The sequence below is a fragment of the Aethalodelphis obliquidens genome, unplaced genomic scaffold (assembly GCF_003676395.1).
Source record: "Aethalodelphis obliquidens isolate GAN/ISIS:26980383/991018 unplaced genomic scaffold, ASM367639v1 scaffold19, whole genome shotgun sequence".
NCBI lineage: Eukaryota > Metazoa > Chordata > Mammalia > Artiodactyla > Delphinidae > Aethalodelphis > Aethalodelphis obliquidens.
Window position 1 is genome coordinate 10,677,118 of NW_020837963.1, and position 23,563 is coordinate 10,700,680.

Sequence of the window (23,563 nt, forward strand, 5' to 3'; positions counted from 1 at the left end):
AAGTCATTTGTAACATTTATAAGGAAGGTGCCCTTTCGGAAAATTTTTGTGGCTTTATTAAATATTTTAAGGGCAAAAAGCTCAGGCATTTACAAAATATCTGTAGCTTCCTAAGCTGGTCTTGGGATATCTGAGCTTCAACATCATCTACGTCACTTTAAAAATCATCCAGCGAAGGAGGGAAAAACAGATGATACAACGTGTGGGTGAGGATGGAGAGTAGCCGAAACTCCTGTATGTTGCTGGTGGGAAAGCAAACGTGCAGCCACGCAGGACGGCAGCACGTAAGCAGTTTCCCATAAAATTAAGCACAGACGGTACAACCCAGCAACCTCTCTCCTAGGGGGTTTTTATGTTCCGTAAAACACAAATGTTTATAATTGCCAAACACTGGAAAAAATTCAAATATTCATCAACAGGTGAATCCTACTCATCAACACAAAAGAATGACCTACTGATACCCACAGCGATATAGATGAATCTCAAATGCCTTATGCTGACTGAAAACAGCCAAATCCAAAAGGATGCATATTCCATACTCCCATTTATATGACATTCTAGAAAATCTGAAACTATAGGGCCAGAAAACTGAACTGGGGATTAAGAGTGGGGGAGCGATTGACTACAAAGGAGACACTGGGGAATATTTTGGGGGGTTGGAGAGTGGTGATGGAACTGTTCTCAATCTTGATGGTGATGTAGGTTCCATGATTGTAACCATTCGTCAAAACTTACAGAACTCTACACTAAAAAAGATGGATTTATATGCTTTTATTTTTTAAACCGTAATTCAACAGTACCCTAGAAAATGCAAAGTGCAATGGTGATTTCAAAATCCAAGGAACTTCACTGATTATACCAGAACTAACTGGAAGGCACAATTAGCTGAATTTGTTTTCCTTAATTCAAATTGTTAACCCCTCCAGAAGTGTAAATGACAAAAAAAAAAAAAAAGTGACAGAATCGGAATTGTTAAAAAGCAAGTAACTGATTTGCTGACAGGTAGTTAGTGCCATTGCCCCTAGAAGAATAGTCCATGAAGTATGACATTCAATATTGTGACAAAAACAAGGGAAATCTTAAACATCTTAAGAAAGTTAATCATGATTATTATTTACTAATGTGGAAAAGTAGGAGGAAATATATAAAAATATATAAGACGTATTCAAGGATATTTGCAACAAGAAGATTTAAATCTAATTCATGAACCTAGAACTCCTTATTTCATCTACCCATTCCTTTTCTGATCATCGTCTAGATGCATGTTTTCATTCTTCACAGTAGAGCATAAACACATAGACCATTGAGGCAGTGACTACAAAGTCTATTAAGGCTGACCACCCCCTGAAGCAGCCCGGACCCTGTGCTTCACTGCCCCCTCTGCCCATCCTCCTATATCAGGAGGAGGTTAGACTGATCCCAGTGCGGCATCCTACCAAAGTCCAGGAGCTAATAGAAAGATACAAGGCTCAGAAGCAGCTCCTGGCTCTGGGTGAAACCAAGTTCCTTATACCAGATCACGTGACCGTTAGTGATGCGTGAGTGAACTCACCAAAATAACTAGAAGAAGTTTACAGCTCAATGCTTGAGTGAGCCTTCTTGCTGTTGGTGAACAGACACAACAGGGGGAGCGTGTCCACTCCAATTTCCAAAAGGTGAGAAGGATGCAGATGGATTCCTGTAATTGACATTTGACTCTCAAGAGACAATTGGAATGACATTGTCAGTGTAAGACTAGAAAAATACATTTGTTATAGAAATTTTTAAATTCTTACCAAGTTGAGAGAGAGAGAGAGAGAGAGAGAGAGAGAGAGAGACACGTTGCCAACAGAGACTTAATTCATCTAACCACAGATCAGCAAAACATTAGTGTTATGAGCCACGAGTTCAGCGAGTTGTTTTGATATTACCAGCAGACAAACTGAGCTCCAAATGAGCACATCCAGCTTCAGAAAACTATACTATTTAACCTAGGCTACCTTATTTTCAAACTTTAGGAGCATAAAATTAAAATCCTTGCATTCCAAGTTGTCCATAAAAAAGACCTTCAAGTTATCTGAATGCTCTTTTTTTCCCCATAGGATCTTGCAATTTTAGCAGTAACTTACAGGCATTCAGAGACATAGTGTCTTCTCTTTAGTTTCACAGAATCTGCCAACATTTTACAGAAGTTTCCACTCAACTGGAGAAATCTATGTTAGAGCATAAGTTGTCAAACGTAACCCACTAAAAATGCATTTGTCTTAAGAGTTAGCACAAAGCAGGGTGAATGGGGCTAATTAAGAAAACAGCTCTGACTGAACTGCTGTTCAAGGTCCCGGCTTCCTAAGAGACTATAACCAAAAGCCAATGTTTTTGTAGTGTTAGAGAGTTCTTATTTCATTTGTTCTGTAGACTACTCATAGAAGAAACACCACCACGTAGTAAGAACCTGGAATAATTTATTACTTTGGTCTAGCTCCTCTAAAGGTCCTGGAGGAACAAGGAGTGGCATTTCTTCTGTTTTAGATTTTAAGAGCTCAGATTAGTGCCTGATTTGGTAAATCAACAAACAGCTGTATCAGGTTCATCCTTTAGCACAGTCATAGAAACTACAGAATAATAAAACGAAAAGCATGTCAATCCAGATGCACTCCCTTCTACTTTTTGGCTTAAGGCTCTAGATGACTCTTGCTTTATGTTAAGTGTGCCACTAAAATATGTTATTAAGAAGTGCTCATATCTTTAAGAGTAGTTCAGTTATCACTGTTGGACCAAACACTCATCAAAATCCCCCAAATTTAAATGCATATCATTTGTGAAGAAAACGTAGCAAAGGAGACATAGGCTCTCTACAGAAGTTAACGTCAAGAGTTAAACGCCTTTCCATACAGATGGGCAAGAAACACATGAAAAGATGCTCAACGTCACTAATTATTAGAGAAATGCAAATCAAAACTACAATGAGGTATCACCTCACACCAGTCAGAGTGGCCATTATCAAAAAATCTACAAACAATAAATGCTGGAGAGAAAAGGGAATCCTCATGCATTGTTGGTGGGAATGTAAGTTGATACAGCCACTATGGAGAACAGTATGGAGATCCCTTAAAAAACTAAAAATAGAACCACCATATGACCCAGCAACCTCACTACTGGGCATATACCCAGAGAAAACCATAATTCAAAGAGTCATGTACCACAATGTTCATTGCAGCACTATTTACAATAGCCAGGACATGGAAGCAACCTAAATGTCCATCAACAGAGGAATGGATAAAGATGTGGTAGATATATACAATGGAATATTACTCAGCCATAGAAAGGAATGAAATTGGGTCATTTGTAGAGACATGGGTGGACTTAGAGACTGTCATACAAAGTGAAGTAAGTCAGAAAGAGAAAAACAAAAATTGTATATTAACGCATAGATGTGGAATCTGAAAAAATTGGTATAGACGATCTCATTTACAAAGCAGAAATAGAGATACAGTATGGATACCAAGGGGAAGGGGGGTGGTGGGATGAACTGGGAGATTGGGATTGACATATATACACTATTGATACTATGTATAAAATAGGTAACTAATGAGAACCTACTGTATAGCACAGGGAACTCTACTCAATGCTCTGTGATGACCTAAATGAGAACGAAACCCCAAAAAGAGGGGATACATGTATATGTATAGCTGATTCACTTTGCTGTACCGTAGAAAGTAACACAATATTGTAAAGCAACTATACTCCAATAAAAAAAATTAAAAAAATAAAATAAAATAAAATTGAAGGCAGACCTCTCAAAGAAACAATGGAGGTCAGGAGATAGTGACATTACATGTGCTGAAGGGAAAAAAATGTCAACTAAGAATTTTATATCCAACAAAATTATCTATCAAAAATAAAGGCAAGGGCTTCCCTGGTGGTGCAGTGGTTGAAAGTCCGCCTGCCGATGCAGGGGACACGGGCTCATGCCCCGGTCCGGGAAGATCCCACATGCCGCGGAGCGGCTGGGTCCGTGAGCCATGGACGCTGAGCCTGCGCGTCCGGAGCCTGTGCTCCGCAATGGGAGAGGCCACAACAGTGAGAGGCCCGCGTACCGCAAAAAAAATAAAAAATAAAAAAATAAAATAAAATAAAGGCAAAATAAATTCTCACATTTTAAAAAAAAAAAAGAGTTAAACGTCTTCTAAGTCCAACCTAGAATATGAAATGACCGATGCTTCCTGCCACTGGCACAGGATTTACCATTTACTACTTTCATGGAGTATCACAGAAAGATCACAGTTACGACATTTGGTAAATATCAGCAATCCATATCAGGAATATATTTTTCAGAAATATAAATACAAGTTTGGCTCCTATCAGTTATTTTCAAATTATGCTACCATGGAAGCTGGACCAAAGTATCTGTCTTACCCCTTCAATGTGATTGCAGAAATGCCCATCACCTGGTAAGCAAAATGTGGCATAGCCAGCCAATGGGATGAACATTAGTTAGCAATAAAAAGGAACCACTAGTGACACATGCCACAACCTGAATGCACCTTGGAAACATTATTCTAGGTGAAAGAAGTCAGATGTTAAACACCGTATATTGTATGATCTCATTGTATGAAGTGTCCAGAAAAGTCAAATCTAAAGAAACAGTAAGTAGATTAGTGCTTGCCTGGGGCTGGGGGTGAGAATGGTGAGTGACTAAAAACAGGCCCTTGAGATTTGGGAAGGATGGGGATGATGAAAATATTCTAAAATTGGATTGTGATAATGGTTGTACAAGTCCATACATTTACTAAAAATCACTGAATTGGACACCTGGATGTATTTTATGGTATGTAAATTATACCTCCAATAGAGCTGTTTTTAAAAATAGCAAAATGAAAAAAAAAAAAAAAAAGCAAGAATGCCTTACATAAAGTCACTCTTTTCCTCTGAGGTTAAAAAATAATTATAGTCATGTTTTTCTAATTTACAGGAAAAAAATAACTTGATGGATAGGATTCTCTCGATTTGAATTTTTCACCCCCTAAATGATTGCATCTGCTACTACAAGTTTAGTTTTCATTGAATTTGCATGAAATTGATATTTAGCTATTTCAGGTTTAAGATCTCAATATTTCATAATATTAAACCCAGAACACAGGATCCCTAAATTCTTTCCCAACCTAAGCAGAAGAGAAAACTGACTTGAATAACATATAAGTTCCTTTACGATTTTTTAATCTATTTCAATCAGTGTAAAAGAGTCTGTGATTTGAAACTAATCTAGTTTCTAGTTTCGGTCACTGTCAAAAAGTGATGGATGGTGATTGCTGTGATTCCTAATCTATGGCCTCGGGGTGTCCCGGAGGAGTCCAAAGTTGTGTAAATTCCACGAGGACAGGAATGTGTCTTATTTACACAAAGCTGTATCCCCCTGTGTCTCCTAGAAAGAACGTAGTGCCCTACACAATAAATATTTGTTCAGTGAATATATGACTAGGCCCGAAAATCCACAGACACACCAAATATTTTCTAAAACCGAGTGTACACACACACACACACACACACACACACATACACACACCGTGCTTTTGGTTTCCAAATTCAGTGGGTGGCTGTTTTCACACTTACTGAAATGTAAATTTACTTAAACATGCTATTAAATTGAGAGTAACGTGTTGCCATTTTGAAATGCTTTTCTATCGATAAATGGCCTTTTAATTTTGATGTAAATGCCACGCAGAGTCAAAGCCACTACTTTAAATGACATTCCCTTCAGAAACTTTCCGTTGTTCCCTTTTACAGCCATTATTCTAAACAAATAAATGTACACCTCACTTTTCAGTTTTGGCCAAATCTAGCTTAGATCTTCCGGCTTTGTCCAGATTTGGGGATTACAACTCAAGCCCACTGTCCAGCACATTATAAATCAATACGCTAACAAATAACATGTCTGTCATTAATTCTCAGAATCAGAAAGGTGAATAATACAACTGAAATAGTGTCTGTCTTTATTTCAAAAATCTCTTTTTAGTTAGTGCAGGTTTAGTTACTACATTTATTTAGCAAATCACAAAGGTAAAAACCTTGGGAAGTTTGCCTAGGTCACAGGAAGTGTAAGCCATTTTCATTCTTTCTGTAAGTGGTTGAGAAGCCTCTGCTTAGGTGCACATTCCTCTGTGTCAGGGCCCTTCACTCTCAAATTATCAGTGTAGGGCAAGAGCGAGGGGGGAGAGCCCAGCAGGAAGAAACAACAGCACCGATTGTGTGTGCTAGGGTACCTGAAACTCCAGCTCAGATCATATTTCTGAAAAGCCAGACTTCCGCAGAACTGAATATTTAATAGCATTAGGTTAAAAAGACATTATCTTTTCCCAATTGCAAATGAGAAGTAATTCCCTTTTGGACACTTCATCTAGTCTATATATACCAAGAAGTAAAAAAGGTTTTGATTCTTAAATCAAACAACTATAGTGAAAATGGTAAACAGACACAGCTTCAGCTACATTTGGAGCTAACGGCTTCTTCTGCTCATATATATATACATATATATATGTATATATGTGTGTGTATATATATATGTATATATAAATTTATTTTCCCTTTCGAAGAAGGTTGAAAAGTTACAGCCATGTCATCATCCAGTTTTGCACTGTCCTGTACTGTTCTTTCCGTAAGATGACACTGCCCCTTTGCAAAATTGCCTGGGGCTGAGTAACTTTCAGCTCTAAAATCCCATGACAGTAGAAAACTGTCAGCCAATAGGCTGTTCTCTTTTCGCTACACCTACAGCTACAGAAGCCAGCACGAATGAATGAAGGGTAAGACAACCACCTTCACTCGTTCATTTGTTTATGCTCTTAAAAATTTCGGGCACAGTAAGCCGTCAAAGTTGCCACGCGGGGGTTCACAGGTGACAGCAAGTTTTCCAGAGGGCTTTCTCCACTGCCTGTGAATCGCGGGGACCCCTGACCAAGGGACTGCATAACTCCAATCTAAATAAATGATCAGGTGTGCACAGGGCTATGGAGGGGGTAAGCTTTCTCGGGGAAGGCAACTCTTTTCCTGGAGGAGCACAAACTTCTCGCCCAGGGAATCCGAGCCCAGAAAAGAGGTTTACAGGGTGAATATGCTCCTTACCAAGGATCCGTTTACAGGAAAATGCCCTTGGTACACTGGGCGGCGCTGGGGGCGGGGGGGGCAGCTCCAAGGGCACCTGGACACCCACTCACCTGGGGGGGCGGGAGGGTTGACCTGCCCGCAGATCGCAGGGGCTCGCCTACCTTGGAGGGCGCTCAGCGAGCGCAGGGTCCAGGCGCTGCTCTTCCGCTCTGCTTGGACCTCGGGCCGGGTCGGCCAGGCCCGGCTTGGTGGCTCCGCCCCGCAGGGCGCGCCCAGGGCAGAGTCCGGCGCCCCAGCGGCTCCGGGGAGGAGCCTGGGCCCCCGCGGCGCCCAGACGCGCACGCCCGGCCCCGGGCTGCCTTTTCTGCATCCCAACACCCGAGTTCCCAGCACTGCACACGCCTCAGTAACTGAGTTATGTAAAGGGGAATAGTTGCTGCTGCTTTTTCAAAAAGGTTCTGTTTGCACTCCAGGTTCATAAATGTTTGCTTTTGTTGTTGATAATAAGCCTTTTTATTTTGGAGTAATTTTAGATTTACAAAAAAGTTGCAGAGATAGTACAGAGTTGCTTAAACCCGCTCTGCCGGTGTCCCCTAATATTCACATCTTACATCACCATGGTACAGTTGTCAAAAATAAGAAATGAACACTGATCCGTTACTATTGCCTAAACTAGACTTCACGTAGATTTCACTGATTTTCCGCTGAGATCTTTCTGTTCCACGATCACGTTCAGGACCCAACGCTCCATTTAGTGTTATGTCTCTTTAATCTCCTCTTGTCTGTGACAGTTTCTTGGTCTTCCCTTGTTTTTCTTAACTTTGAGTGTTTTGAAAAATTCTGCTAAGCTATTTTGTGGATATCTATCATTTGGTTTTTTCTGATGTTTTCCTCATGATTAGGCTGTGGTTATGGGTTTGGGGGAGGAAGACCACACAGGTAAAATGTCCTTCTCGTTATCACATCCTATCAGGGGCTACACGATAGCAACAGGACTTGTTACTGGTGATGTTGACCTAAATGGCTTAAAGTAGTGTCTGCCCAGCAGTTGCTATTTCTCTTTCCATACTTTTTTCTTTGAATGAGTGTCACCAAATTCAGCCCACACTCCAGAGAGGAGGGTTGGGGAAATGCAACTCCACCTCCTGGAGCGGGGAGTATCTACTTTATTGTTTGGAATTATTCTGTAAGGTAGATGTGTTCCTTCCCTCTTAAATATTTATCTATTCAATCATTTATTTATAGCAGTGTGGACTCATACGTATTTAGTTTATAATTTGAGCTATAATTCAATACTACATTATTTATTTTGTTGCTCAAATTTTTACAGCTTTGGCTGGAACTCTTTCAGGTTGGCTCCTGTATCCCTTTGAAAGTTCATAAACTTTTAGACCTGAGGAGACAAGAAAACTCACTAATGATTTGCTCTACCCCCTCCCATGTAACAGATTTGGAGAACTGCAGCCCAAATCCCCCCCAATCCGAGGGTTTTTCAGTGTCTTCCTGGGAACCCTACAATTACTGATTCCCACTTCAGTAATAGAAAGTAAAAAAAAAATTTTTTTTTTCCCCAACAGATAAACTTGTGCATCGGGACCCAATTAGGGAAGTGAAAGTTGATAGTTCTTAGGTAAGTTTTGGTTAACTAATCCTTGTGGTTCTATTAAATAGATATATGTGTATGTAGAGATAAATCATGTTCCAAAGATAGTCATGGATGTTTATTACTACTTTAAACATCAAAGAAATCCAGCTGTTGAGGATCCTTTGTTATGTTGCTTTGGCTGACTCATGTTTGCATTTGCAAGTTGGTCCCATAAACATCACATTTCCTCCTTCTGAGCTTGTGTCTGGCTCAGCATTTGAGGCTGTCCTGCTTTTTGAGAGCCTCTCACCTCTCTTCCTGTCCTTAACTCTCCTTGGAGAACAAAATCTACTCCATTGGTCCAAGTTTTGCCTGCTAAACACAGGATGGATGGCCCAGTGCCTGGCATCACAGAGCTAAGTGATTTTCTGTCTTTCATGTATTTTTGACAAAGTTACTAGAAACAATAATTGTTAAGGGAAAATATTTTGTATTGAAGGCCCACTATATCCCAGAAGAAATTGACAAAATTGGAGGAGAAGGTGAGATTTTTGTGCACTTTTCTGGGAGGAGACTTCAACTGAAAGTACCAATTCTAATCAGTATGAAACAGTGACTGTATTTCATAGTTCTGTAAATGTACTATTCCCTGGGTAATTTTAATAAATCTTGTGTGGAGGGCAACGGGGAGCCACTCATTAACAAGAATGTGGAATTAGAAAATATTGGCAACCTACATAATGCAGCTCAGGAGGATCTATAAACCACCCATAAATATAAAATGCCAGTGGTGTGTCTTAGAGGTTGGAAATTGGGAAAGAAGGATTTCTTTTAGATGTTTACGGATTTCTTTTATGGCTATAGCAGTTGGTTGCTATTTTGATGACAGAATATGTACAAATCATTTTAAATAGCCAAATATTCTGAAGCTTCTTTTCTTCACACCTTACCTGAGATTATTTGTTTTTCTTTTTTGGGGGGAGGGGGAAGGGTGTCAACTGGCTTCACTTTAAATTTATTATCATTAACTTCAAATGGGCCTTAATGCTGCCCAGTGATCATATGATACAGCCCCAGACCTGTTTCTCTCCTATTCCCCTACATGACTGTTTCAAGTTTCCTCCTCTCCTTCCAGATTTCCAGCAACAACTCCTCTCCAGCAAGCTCAGCTGATGACCTTGTTCTCTGCGTACCTGTTAAGATCAATGAATCTGAAGATAAACTTTATCTGCTCTAACCCATTTGGAGTTCATTCCTCCAACTCCAAAATTCTAAGTTTCTTTCCAGATTTGTTTTTCTCCATCACACTAGTTACCATCTGCACATTAGTTAACAAGAGAGAGAGAAAGAGAAAGAGAGAGAGAGAGAGAGAGAGAGAGAAATTTGTCTTTTTCACTTTCGTACCTCCATTGCCTGAAGCTGCTCCAGACACATGGTAGTTGCACAGTAACTGTGGAATGAATGAGGGCAATGAGTGGTACTTTACTGACGATGATCGAAGAATCCTTGGGGCTTGATGAGGGTGCCGTGGACAGGGGGAGAAAGCTGAGCAGAAGACAGTATGGCCTCCACACCCACTCCAAGCAGAGCAGCTTCAAACCTACCTGCTTTATAAGATTATCCATATGTTTATAAAAGTATTAGTATTATGTATTTTTTTGGAATAGCTTGGGTTGGTCCGATGGAGATTGTGTAGGGACTAAAGCATCCCCAAACCACCATCAGCACCCTCTCTGAATAAATCCTCTGACAATGCCCCTGTGAAGGGGGACCACTAAAGAGGAGGGATTTAGGGGCAGAAGAAAGTGCCTCGTGCAGTCTCCCCTCCTGGAGCACAGTGCATGTTGTTGCCCAGGTGGGAAGAAGGGTCTGACTGCAAATCAGGTGCCCACATTCAGAGCCTGTGCCTTGTGACACAGCCACTGGGGTTTATATTTGAAATAACTGTTGTTTATTTCTGTTTGGAAGTTATTTGCTAAAAGGAAGAATTACATATATATATAGTATACATTATATACATATAATGTATATAGTATATCCATTATATGTATATAGTATATAATATAATGTATATAGTATATACAATATATACAATGTATATAGTATATATACATATATACTATATATACATATTAGTATATATACGTATATATACTATATATACATATATATGTATATATAGTATATATACATATATGTATATATGTGTATATATACATATATATAATGTATATAGTATATACAATATATACAATGTATACATTGTATGCATTATATACATATAATGTATATAGTATATACATTATATGTATATACTATATATTATATATGCACATATATGTGCATATATATGTATATATGTATGTGTATATACATTATATGTAAGATATATTCTATGTAAGATATATTTTTTAGTGCAAATCTTTACCATGTCATTCCAGCCCCCCAGTATACATACATACACACATACACACCACCATTCATTAAAAGACTTCATTGCCTCCTTAGGCCCCCCGGTTTAAAGCCTAAGCCCCTCCCCAGGGCAGAGAAGTCCTCTCCACACTCTCACCCCATCCCTCCTGCTTCATCTCTTGCCATGTTGCTTGCTAGCAAGGTGGGATGGCTTGTAGTGATCCAAACTCACTCTCATTTCTCACCTTGTTCCTTTTTGCTCATGTTTCTTCTACACACATCCTGATCTCACACACTATAATGCCCTTTCCCCTCCTCTTTGCCCTGAAAATTCCTTCTCCATTTATTTGCTGCATACAGGGAAACCTTCCCTGAACTTTCCAGCTTACATGGGGCATCCCACTTAGGTCTTCCCATAAAATGCTTGATATGCTGCATTTGTTATTGTATCAGTTTCTTTGACTGCTGTAACAAATTACCACACACTTGATTGCTTAAAAAATACATATTGGGGTTCCCTGGTGGCGCAGTGGTTGAGAGTCGGCCTGCCGATGCAGGGGATACGGGTTCATGCCCCGGTCCGGAAGGATCCCACATGCCGCGGAGCAGCTGGGCCCGTGAGCCATGGCCGCTGAGCCTGCGCGTCCGGAGCCTGTGCTCCGCAGCGGGAGAGGCCACAGCAGTGAGAGGCCCGCATACAGAAAAAAAAAAGAAAATTTATTATCTTCTAGTTCTGTAAATTAGAAGTCTGACATGGTCCTCACTGGGCTAAAATCAATGTATCAACAGGGCTGTGTTCCTTTCCGGAAGTTCTTGGGGACAATCTGTTCCTTGGACTTTTCCATCCTTTTCTAAAGGCTGCCTGCATTTCTTGGCTTGTGGCCCCTTTCTCCATCTTCAAAACCAGCCCCATCTCTTTCTCTCAGTCTGAATCTCCCTCTTTCACCTACATTCGGCCCAATGGGGTATTTTAGGATAATCTCCCCGTTTTAAGATCCTTAACTTAATCACACCTACAAAGTAAGATAACATGTTTACAAGTCCCTGAGATTAGGATGTGGACAGTTTTTTGAGGTCATGATTCTACTAACCACAGCTGTGCTCCTAAATCACTTTATAATTCAAACATCAATTAGATTTTGTTATTAAATATTTCATTTTTTAAAGGCATAAGATCAAGAAGGCTTGGCAAGATTATGAAGGAGGCATGCTCCCATCTCCTTTTTAGTGATGCCTCTGCTTACCCTCCTCTTCTTTCTACTCCCTTTCGCACAGCCCTCCCACCATACCGCCCTAAGGAGGGCCTGGTGTTGGCAGATTTTCTAAGGTTTTCCTCCTACCCCATACCTACAGTCTTCCTGGGCTTTCTGGGACTTGTTGGATGGAGAAAGGAATGCAAACATGGCAATGAAGGCATTTGATGTTGACAAAATCAAACTCTGTGGGTCCCCCCTGAGTCTTGCAGACTGAACTCTGAGCTTGGGAAAATGAGTATTTACATGTCTCTCTCCAGCTTGGGAAAACAATCCTTCTACTCCATGCAAGCTGCTGTGCTGAGTGTTGGGGTCAATTTTTATAATTTTAAATTTTAATGAGTTTGTACTATAGGTGGATAAGTTACCCATGCACATGGAAAATAACTATAAATACAATTACATAATAAATTAAAAGTGTCCCAAACAAATCATCACTGAGTAGTAAGAGAGCTAAAAAGTACTAGAAGACTAAGAGAGAAAATTGACTTTAGTGAACAATCAAGGGAAACCCTCAAGGGGAGGCAGGATTGGATCTGGGTCTTGAGTGTAAGTACCTTGTTATACTGGAGAGAGGAGGAGTCTTTTGAAATCAGACAAAGGCGGAGGCACAAAAGCAAGTCAATGTTCAGGCAGATTTGGGAGCTACCCAGTAGACCAGTCCAGCTGGACCATGAGAGACTGTGGGAGATAAATCAGAGAGGTGGAAACACATTGTGCGTAACAAACAAAAGCTCCAGGTAATAGATTTTTCTTGTTCATCCCTGCTAGGAGAGGAAAGAAAAAGTCACTGTAGGAAATGAAACTCTGGTTGCTTTGAGTTCATTAGTAAAACACTTAGCAAATATTTATGAACAATATACGAGTGGCTACTTGTAGCTGCATGTCTGTCTAAACAGGTAGATCTTTTTCTAAGACTCCTTTCATATAAAGGATACAAAAACCATGACATAACCAAGCTTGACATTCCAAATATGTGCCTACTGGTTGAGCAATGGCACCAACCAATCAGAAAAGCTGCCGGCCATGATGAACTGGTACAGATGAACCAATGTGGACCAGCTGGAGGTCAGCCCTAGACATCACTACTTAAAACTGCTCGCTTAGCAAGACTAGGTGTTCTTTCATTTTCTTTCAAAGTACACAGTTGGGTATATTCTTTTGGACTTAACAAGCTGTGATTTTTATAATCTTTCTTTCTATGATGAACATGGTTCACTCTGCCTTAGCAGTAGCTGAAATAATCAATGTCACTTCCCTCTGTATCGTAAGGACAAGAAGACCACCCAGGTCTCTAGAAGAGACCAATTGAACTTCAGGACATGTTTTCATAAGCTGGGATGATAATCTAGGCCCCTGCTTCAGAGTCTAGTACAAGAACAGATGGCCAGTTTGTTTTTGGTAATCACTGGGGCTGCAGTTGGCTGATGTATCTTTCCCAGATATCTAAATGCTACTCCACAGCCATTGTGATATCAGGGGTTTGAATAACTCATTCTGCAACAAAAAGAGCAGGAAACGGTAACCCTCCCTCAACGACACACAACACACTCTGGACGAGCTCCTGATCAGTAAAATCATGGCAGTGGTAAAGAGCTACATATCCTACATCAGTACCCTGTGGCCTAACATTATTTACTTTTGGCCAAAAGAGGAGACTAAGAAAGAGAAATTCAGACCCTGTCAGCCAAGAGACAGCATGGTACTGTCAACTGGCCTTGATATTGCTAGGCATTGATCTGGTGCTCACAACTAGACCATCAGACAGTATAACAAGACCACTACAAGAAAGGAAGATGAAAACCAATGTCCTTCATGACCACATACGTAAAGTGCTCAAATATTATCAAATTGAATCCAGCAAAGTACAAAAAGTATACTATACCCTAACCAAGTCGGGCTTATTCCAGTGTTGCAAGATTGGCTTCATTGTTAAAATCAGTCAACATAATTCTCCACGTTAAGAAAGCAGAAAAATATCTGATAATTTTTAAAAATGGAGAAAAATACTTTGTTAAAGTTCAACACCTGTTCATGATTTAAAAACAAACAAAACTCATAGAAAACTAAGAAGGAATCTTCCTTAATTTGATCAAAGAATATCCACAAAATTTATAGAAAATGTCATAATTTGGTGAGAAATTGAAAGCATCTGATCTGAGATCAGGAATGAGGTAAGGATACTTTCATCACAGTTTTTATGCAATATCATATTGGAGATACTAGACAGTGAACTAAGGCAAAAAAAGGAAATAAATTATACGAAGATTGAAAAGGAAAAATTATGTCCTTATTTACAGATAGTGTGATTGTATATGAGGAATGCCCACAAGAATCTACACATAAACTATTAGAACTAAGAAGTGAATTCATCAATGTTGCTAGATACATGGGTAATACATGAAGAAAATCAATCACTTCTATTTCTACATAAAAGCAACAATCATCATAGAAAATGATGATTTTTAGAAAGATACCATTTACAGTAGCACCAGTGAACATAAAATAAATAAAACAAAATGCAAGATCTCTACACAGAAAACTACAAAACAGACTAAGCCAAACTGAAGAAAGATTGTAGGAAAAGGAGAGCCGTAATATGTTCATAGTTGGGGAGCCTAACTAGTAAAGTGGAAAATATACTAGAAAGATGTTAGCTGTCCTCATATTGATCTTTCTAGTTTTAAAGAAATCACAATCAAAATGATATTTTTAAATTTAAGTTGACAAGTTATTTATAAATTTATACAGAAATGTAAACATCCAAAAATAGTAAAGATAAACTTGAACAAAATGAACTGTGTTGGAGGACTTACACAATCAGATATCAAGACTGGGTAAAAAGCTATAGTAATTAGCTTTGCAAGTGGCCCAAAGATAAAGAGTAACACAAATTGAATAGATTAGAAAGTCCAGAGACACGTCACATATATCCAGTCACATAATTTATGAAATGAAAAAATTGGAAAAGATGTTTTTTAATAACAATAATCAATGATGAATCTTGTACTCTACCTCACACCTCACATAAAATTAATCCAGGTGGATTTTAGATCAAAATCTAAAAGACAAAGTAGGCAAAGCGCTAGAATTTAACACAGGAGAATATCTTTATAACTTTGGCATGGGCAACCTTTCTTACACAGAACACAAATTCACACACCCTAAAGAATAAGATTAATAAATGTCGCTACATTAAAATTAATAAATTATTTTCATCAAATCACGTCATTAAGAGAGTGAAAAGCAAATCACAGAGTGATATGATACACAATTAAATACTGTACAGAAGTGAGAATAAATGCCCTCCTCCTGCATGAATAAATCTCACAAACAGAAAGAAGGAAGCCCATCACAAAAGTGCACACACTAAATGATTCCGCTTATATAAAATTCAAAAACTGGAAAAATAAATTTGTGGAATCAGAAGTCAATGAAATCGTTACTCTTGGGTGCCTAGTACCTGGCTTGGGGTACAAGGGCAGCTTCTGGGGTGCTGGCGTTATTATATTTTCTGGTTTAGATAGTGTTCACCTTACAAAAATAATTCACAATCTATGCTTAGAATTTTTGCACATTCTATGTGTTTTTGTACTTCAATTGAAATATTTAAGAAAAACATTGTCTTGATTCCATTTCCTCTGCCTGTTAGATTTCCATGCCTTTGGACCAACATATAGAAGAACTCTTAAAAAGAGATATTCTCTCCAGTGTCTCTTTTCTAATCTCTTAACCCGATTCCCGATGCTGAACTCCCTCACCAGTTTCAAGTCTTTGCTCAGATGCCACCTTCTCGGTGACATCTCCCTCACCACCTTATTTAGTGATGCTGGCCTCTTTCCACTGCACCCCGATCTAATTTTCTTTTTTCTTTTTTTACAAAGCACTTATTTCCCTCTGACACACTAGGTAATTTATTTAGGTGTTTTATTTGCTGCTTATTTTCTACCCCTTCCGTTTTTTGTTCCCTGATGAGTCTTGAGCAATGCCTGGCATATAAGACGTACTCAATAATACTTGTTGAATAACTAATTTGTGAGATTGGAGTAATAGAAGAAAGAACAAGTCTTAGAGAAAATGGAGTGTTTTGTTCAAACTTTTATGACTAAAATGCCTATTAGATACCCAGTGAGGACAGATAACGCTGAAGTAGTTGAATATATGAGTCTGGAATTCAAAATTGGATATAAATATATATGAATTATTATAGCCATGGGAAAAATATAGAACTGGATGAAGGAACTGAGGAAATGAGAACAGAGAGTAAATATTGAGATGACAGGAATAGGAGGAGGATGTAGCAAAAACTGAGGAAAAACAGCCAATGAATTGGGAGAAAAACTGGATTTATGTAGCTTTGAAGTCTCAGATTTCTTTGTAAATTTCATGATGCCATGAAAATAGGATTCGATCACAAGTCCAATTAACGAATCAAAATGACTAGTATGTAACCATTGAAAGCTTATGTGTGTATGTTATCATGATGACGAACTGGGAAATTTAAATTTTATTAAAAATAAAAAAGGAAGCTATTTAGGACTGCTCAAACAGGTGAATCAGTTTAAAATCTGGAAAGAAGTCTAATTTGCATCTTATTCCTGAAAGCAGAGAGTTGCCAAAGGTCACAGCATATCTTTACTAGCAAATAAATGTCCCCTCTGTGCGCACACGATTTGTACATACGGTGTGAAGCAGTCACAGACACCTGGGGAGGAGCATGGTTTTAGTAACAAGCAGGCATTTGGGCCCCAAGTGTCCACAGATGATCCTGAAATTCTCCTTCTGGTACCTCATCTCCCCCTGCCCACCTCACTGATTCTCCCTGGGCTTTTAGACTCAGACACTCCCACACTTCAGTCCTAAGAAGACACTGCTCCCCATTCTATGACCTTAAAGAGACCTTAAAGGAGTGATATTTAACTATACCAAATAACTACTATTTGGTGTACTAACTTTTGACCAAGCCAATATACTGCTTGGAGAGAACTACCCTGCAAACTAAAGTAAAATACTGGGCTTCCCTGGTGGCGCAGTGGTTGAGAGTCCGCCTGCCGATGTAGGGGACACGGAATCGTGCCCCGGTCCGGGAGGATCCCACATGCCATAAAGTAAAATACTGCTCCTGCAAGCGTGAAATACCCGCATCATGGGTTTTAGGTGTGACAGGAGGTTCCGTCAGTCCTAGAAACTGTTTCTTTTTGTTTGTTTGTTTAAGTTTTTCTTCTTGTGGTAAAACATACAGAAAACTTACGTATCTTAACCGCTCTTAAGGGTACAGTTGAGTACATTCACACTGTGGTAGAAACGTCACCACCCTCCATCTTCAGAACTCTTTTCAACTTGCACAACTGAAGTTCTGTACCTATTAAAGAGCAACACCCCATTCTCTCCCCACTCCCAGCCCCTGAAAACTACCATTCTAATTTCTGTCTCTATGATTATGATTGCCCTAAGTACCTCATATAAGTGGAATCATACAGTATCTGTCTTTTTTTTTTTTTTTTTTTTTTTTTTTGCGGTTCGTGGGCCTCTCACCGCTGCGTCCTCTCCCGATGCGGAGCACAGGCTCCGGATGCGCAGGCTCAGCAGCCATGGCTCACGGGCCTAGCCGCTCCGCGGCATGTGGGATCTTCCCGGACCAGGGCACGCCTGCATCGGCAGGCAGACTCTCAACCACTGCGCCACCAGGGAAGCCCCCAGTATCTGTCTTTTTGTGACTGGCTTATTTCACTCAGCATAATGTCCTCAAGGGTCATCCATGTTGTAGCAGGTGTCAGAATTTCTTTCTTTTTTAAGCCTGAATAATATTCCTCTGCAATGGATAGACCACATTTTGCTTATCCTTTCACCTGCTGATGGACATTTGGGTCACTTTCTATGTTTTAACTATCGTGAATAATGTTGCTACAAAACATTACAAATGCCTCTTTGAAATCCTGCTTTCAATTCTTTTGAGTATATGTCCAGAAGTGGAGTTTCTGTATCATATGATAATTCTATTCTTAGTTTTTTTGAAGAATCTCACCATACCGTTTTGCACAGCAGTTGTATCATTTTACATTCCCACCAACAGTGTTCAGGCTGGAACTTGTTTCCTGACCATCACTTCCCACAATCCTCTCTGGCCCTTTCAGAGCGGAGTCATTTCCTGTCTGCTTTCTTCACTCTGCCCTTCCAGAGCCCTCAAGCTTTGCTCTTGGTTTAGCAAAAGGAAAAAGAAGATCCCCATCCCCTCACCCCTGAGTCCTCCCTGGGCTTCTGGGCTTCTAGTAGGTTCCATAATTCCCTCTACAGGAATGTTCTGGAGCACCTTTTCCTCCAGAGGGCCAGCCCCGCCCCTCTTGTGCCATCTCCCTCTGCATCTCTGCCCTGCACCGCTGGTCAATGCCACATTCACTGCCGTCTTCCTCAGGGAAGCGAGCATCTTTATTTGTTCTGACCCCAACTTTGCATGGTCCAAGTGACCACCTCGCAGTTCAGTGCGCATCTTAAGCCACTTGGCAGGCATCGCCCCTCTTTCCCAGCTAGAGGGAGAATCTCAGCCCTTCCACTTTCCAACCTCTGAGCAATCTTTGGCTTCTCCCAGCACATTACTTTTCCAGGCTGAAGAAAATCTCCCATTCTTGTTTTATTTGCAGAATGGAGATTACCGCTAAGTCATGTGCCAAGGGAATGATCTCCTTTCTGTGGAGTCCCTGAGACTCACTCCAATAATTAAGGAAATAATTCTCTAGGCTTTCACAGTGGCAAAATGATTTAAATGTGCACTGAGCACAGCATTGAGATAATTCCTACCAAAGGCAGGGCTGGGGCAGGGGAGATATTTTCCCATCATTTCTATATACCTCTTTGCTTTTAGCAATGTAGTTTAACATCCTGACAAGTACAAAAATAGAAATATGCTTTTGAAATTGAAACTAGAATTTTAAAATATATTTATTTACACTTCACATCTTTCCAAAAATAGCTTGAGATAGAATATCATAAATATTCCCGATTACCTTAATAGTTGGAAGCACATAACATTTACTAGGAACTGGGAATTTAAAGTGAGCTAAATATCTGAGTGAAATTAACTCAGAGAAGGGGCCCCAAGTATTCAAATATTGATTTTCACTGCGAGGAAATACTGTTCCTTGCCTTACAAAATTAATTAAGATCTGTGTTAATTAATCACTACGCCTCTATAATGAGAGGCTGCCAATCACCCTGTCAGATTGTTTACAGCTGAAATCGTAGCCGAAAATTCATCTAGTTAATCATCTAAGTTAAATTTAACCCATGTCTCAGGACCTCACACATAATTCTAGATCACAGCAGTGATCCTAGCTTTTGAATCCCCTGTCTGCCACTTTGCTTCTCCATGAAAGTAGCCAAGTTCCAAATCTCACAGAACCTTGGTCTGAAACTTATCTGAACCTTCCAAGGCTATGAAAGCAGAACTAATATACAGAAAACCTGTGCATCTGTCTGTTCTGTCTCATAGAGAAATAGTTTGATAAATAATTTCTTTTCGACTTGTAACTATAAAATGACTAAACTCTTTGACAACTTTGCAACTTAAAGAGTTTCAAATATGAGATCAATATACCACTGATCTGTGAAAAAAATATAAATAATAGTCTCAGTTATAACACTCTGTTTATGTTTTATTCAGGAACTTAAGACTTTTGGCCTATCACCTTTTCATGGTATTTCTTCTCTTTCACTTGTGTTATTTATATGGAGTCAACTTCCTTGAACAGGAAAGCTATAGGAGTCAAGCTATCCCAGGGAAATGTTAGTCTCTCTGGCACTTAGGATTTTAAAACCAGATTAACAAGGGCTTCTTGGACTGAGACTCTGGTTAAGCCTCTTGGGTGATGGGTAAACCTTTCCAAAGCAAAGAAGCAATGGTCTCACGCAACATTTCAGCGTGACACTGGATGGGCAACAAGGTCCCTTTAAGCCCCGTTAGTTATTTTTGACATTGGAATTTTCATTCATGTGGTTTCCTCTCAAGCAAAGTCTCAGGAGTGAGGAGGCGATGGGCAAGGGTAGGAATTTGGAAAAAGGAAAAATCACAGAATACAACTGGCCTGGAAACCAGCCCAAGTCTGTGGTCAGAGAAGAATGCGGTGGTTGGACCAGGTGATCAGTCCAAGGTCAGGTTGTGTCCCCAAGTTCAGAGTCAGGCAGTAGCTTCAAGCAGCACTGTTCCATAAGGCAGCCACGAGCCACATATGGCCACTGAGCATTTGGGATGTGGCCGCTGGTCTTAACTGAGATGAAATTTAAGCATCTACACCAGATTTCAAAGACTTACTATGAAAAAGAAGAATGTCAATGATCTTATTAATTGTTGATAATGATTACAGATTAAGATGAAGGAAATACTGGGTTAAATAAAATCTATTATTAAAATTAGTTTCATATGTTCTTTTAATTATTTTCATGTAACTACTAAAATTTTTAAAATTATATCTGTGGCTCACATTGTATTTCTACGAGATAGCTCTGGTTTAGAGCCATCTTCTTAGAGATAAGTCAAGCTTCCCATTGCCCTGGAGGGAGGGGCACACATAGGGACCCTGGTGGAACTTAAAGAGTCCAATAGGGAACGGATTTTCTTACCCACACACCTGACCTTTATATAATCCTCATCTCCATTATAAGGTTTTTTCATGTTCAGCATTGCTGATGAAGATAACCATGGTATCTGCCCAGAGGTTTTCTCCCAGTCACTGATTTGTATACATATAAGGCATCCATTCAGACGAATCTAATGCTAGACCAATGGTTCTTAAATGCGGTTCCCAGATCAACATTTTCTCCCAGGAAACTTGTTAGAAACACAAATTCTTCTTCCTCATCCCAAATCCACTGAATCCAAAACTCTGAGGATGGGGGCCTAGGACTCAATAAATCTCTCCAAGCGATTCTGTTGCACTCTCATGTTTGAAAATCACTCGCTGCTCTGGAATAAACATTAGAGTAGGGCTGCCAGAGAAAATTTATGATGCTCCATTCAATTTGAATTTCAAATCAAGAGCAAAGAATTTTTTAGTGTAAGTATGTCCCATGCAATATTTGAGACAGACTTATACTAAAAGAAATCTTTACTTTTGTTCTAAAATTCTAATGTAACTGTGTTTCTGTATTTTTATTTGCTAAATCTGGCAATTCTATTTTAGAATGGTGGGTGTCAACCCAGACTGTAAATTAATTCATCTGGTGTGGTCCCCAGGCATTGGGATAGATTTTTTTATGTTTAATCCCCAAGGTACTCTAATGCACAGCTGCATACTTTTGCATTAAAGTAAAGCTTTTCAAACTTTAATATGCATTCAAGTTATCTAGAGATCTTGGTAAAACACAGATTCTGATACAGTATTTCTGGGGTGGGGCCTGAGATTTAGCGTTTCTGACAAACTCCCAAGTGATGTCATTGCTCCTGGTCTGGGGACCACATTTTGAGAAGCAGAGCCGAGGGCGTGCAGAGACAAGTGCTCTAACATCTGGTAAATGCCACGCAGGAGGCCACCTGGAAGACAAACACAAGGCAGGAAAGAATACGACGTAAATTCTTAGTACCATGAGAGAAGTTCAAAGTTCCAGTACGGTGAGAGTTTCAAAAAGGGAGAAATCACACCTGGTACAGGAAGAAAGGCTTCGTGGAAGAAGTAGCATTTTTAAAATGTTGTAATACATTAGAATTTTACTTGCAATTTTGCAAGAGATAGAAACTGGTCATGCAGACGCTGCCACAAAAGTAAACGAAAATATGTGGCTTTGACTTTGTGTCCAGGCAGCAGGCAGAGGCTGGAGCAGCAGTAAGGGGATTGTTGGTGGAATATAAAAAATTAATACTTAGAAAATTAAAAAATATATCTAATGAACTTATGGCTCTGATTAAGGAGATGGGAACATTTTTGTCTCAGTTTTCTATTGCTCTGTAACAAGCTATCCTAACATTTAGTAGTTTAAAATAACCATCATTTATCAAAACTCACAACTGGCTTCTGTGGGTTGCTCACTCATGAGTCTTCATCAGGAGGATGCTGGGGGCTGGAACTGCCTGCTCTTTCACCCTCAAAAAGGCTAGACTGGATTTTGTCACCTGGTGGCAGCAGTGTTGTAAGAGGACAAACCCCAAGGCACAAGGGCTTTCTCTGAAAGCCTCTGCTTCTGTGCATTTACTAATGTCCCATTGGCCAAAGCCAGTCACATGACCAAGCCCAGTGTCAATGCAGGAGGGACTCTGCGAAGGCATGGATACCCGGGGGTGTGATTCACCGTCAATCTTTATTATGACAGTTATCCCAGAGGGCTAAGCTAATGTCAGGTAATTTATTGACTAGAGAGCAGAATGTAAATAGGAAAAATAGTAGGAAATAAAACTTAAGAAGTAGACCATTATTTTATTTTGGGAGGCCTGAAACTTCGTGGAGAGGAACGTACACTTAATATGCCAGGTCCTCGGGAACGATTGAATGTTTGGACAGAAAAGCCCCATAGGCATAGGCCAAGACAGTCCTTTAAGCTGAAGAATGTCAGTGCCTTCGGCAGCCTGCAACAGAAATTGGGCCCTGATTAAGTTATTTAATTGGGAGGAGGTCACAGAATCAAGGGAAAAGCTGAACAACCAAGTCTCAGGAAAAAGAGAAACCCAGATAGCTCTGCTAGGCCAGGATTCAAGGGGCAGGACCCAGTAGGAAGTGCTTCCAAGACACTTCTGTTAGAGTGAGTCAACGCCCCAAATTCTGTCCACCCAAGATGCAAATTTCCAAGACAGAGAATCTTATTGGTCTGTATGAGTCATTGCTCATTATCTGGCCAAAGTTAGGAAGAGAATCTTGGTCAACAGTCCCGACAAGAATGCAGGCAGTGGAGACAGATAGTTTTCCAAGGAATTTCTAAGGATAGGTATATAACTAAAAAGGCATCACAGGGCTTCCCTGGTGGCGCAGTGGTTGAGAGTCCGCCTGCCGATGCGGGGGACACGGGTTCGTGCCCCGGTCCGGGAAGATCCCACATGCCACGGAGCGGCTGGGCCCGTGAGCCATGGCCGCTGAGCCTGCGCGTCCGGAGCCTGTGCTCCACAACGGGAGAGGCCGCAGAGGTGAGAGGCCCGTGTACCGCAAAAAAAAAAAAAAAAAAGGCATCACAGCTCTTAAACTCAACCCCAAACCTGAGATTGCTCAACAGTTCAAATATCAGGTAGCTTGGAGAAAGCCAACCCCACACTCCTGCT

At 40.1% G+C, this 23,563-nt stretch overlaps 1 protein-coding gene across 2 annotated transcripts in view; it reads right to left on the minus strand.

Annotated features, from left to right (window-relative positions):
* CCDC68 (coiled-coil domain containing 68) overlaps positions 1-7,342 on the minus strand; it is a 49,281-nt gene extending 41,939 nt beyond the window's left edge. For both annotated transcript variants that reach the window (XM_027118564.1, XM_027118566.1), the window contains exon 1: positions 7,242-7,342. The gene's annotated coding sequence lies outside the window, so the exon portion shown is untranslated. The remainder of the gene's footprint in view (positions 1-7,241) is intronic.
* Positions 7,343-23,563: the final 16,221 nt, after the last annotated feature.